Source organism: Camelina sativa, unplaced genomic scaffold (assembly GCF_000633955.1).
Source record: "Camelina sativa cultivar DH55 unplaced genomic scaffold, Cs unpScaffold12209, whole genome shotgun sequence".
NCBI lineage: Eukaryota > Viridiplantae > Streptophyta > Magnoliopsida > Brassicales > Brassicaceae > Camelina > Camelina sativa.
In genome coordinates, this window is record NW_010933251.1 from 1 (window position 1) to 358 (window position 358).

General features: G+C 41.6%; 1 long non-coding RNA gene across 1 annotated transcript; it reads left to right on the plus strand.

Annotated features, from left to right (window-relative positions):
- LOC104775327 lies at nt 1-358 on the plus strand. The gene is made up of 3 exons (XR_765839.1): nt 1-51; nt 133-192; nt 309-358. It is a non-coding gene; the product is annotated as an uncharacterized LOC104775327 (long non-coding RNA).

The window sequence follows — 358 nt, forward strand, 5'->3', positions numbered from 1 at the left end:
TAGCAACTTGGCGCTCTTCCTGTAATGCCAGTTCAGGCAATGACTCAGCAGGTAAGATCTATCAGTCTATCTTATTCTTAGCTTCCTCACCGTTTGTCATGATTCCTCTCCTAAAATGTATTATGATCGTAGGCAACTAGGCATGCTCGGCGAGTCTATGTTGGTGGCCTTCCACCAACTGCAAATGAACAGGTTCGTTATTATATGTTTTGTTTTAAGGCTTTGTGACTTTTTGTTTATAATGGTCTAGCTAAGACATTGGCAATATCCATTTTATGAATTACTAAGAATGGGTTTCCATGTTCTAGTCGGTGGCAACGTTCTTTAGCCAAGTGATGTCGGCCATTGGGGGAAACAC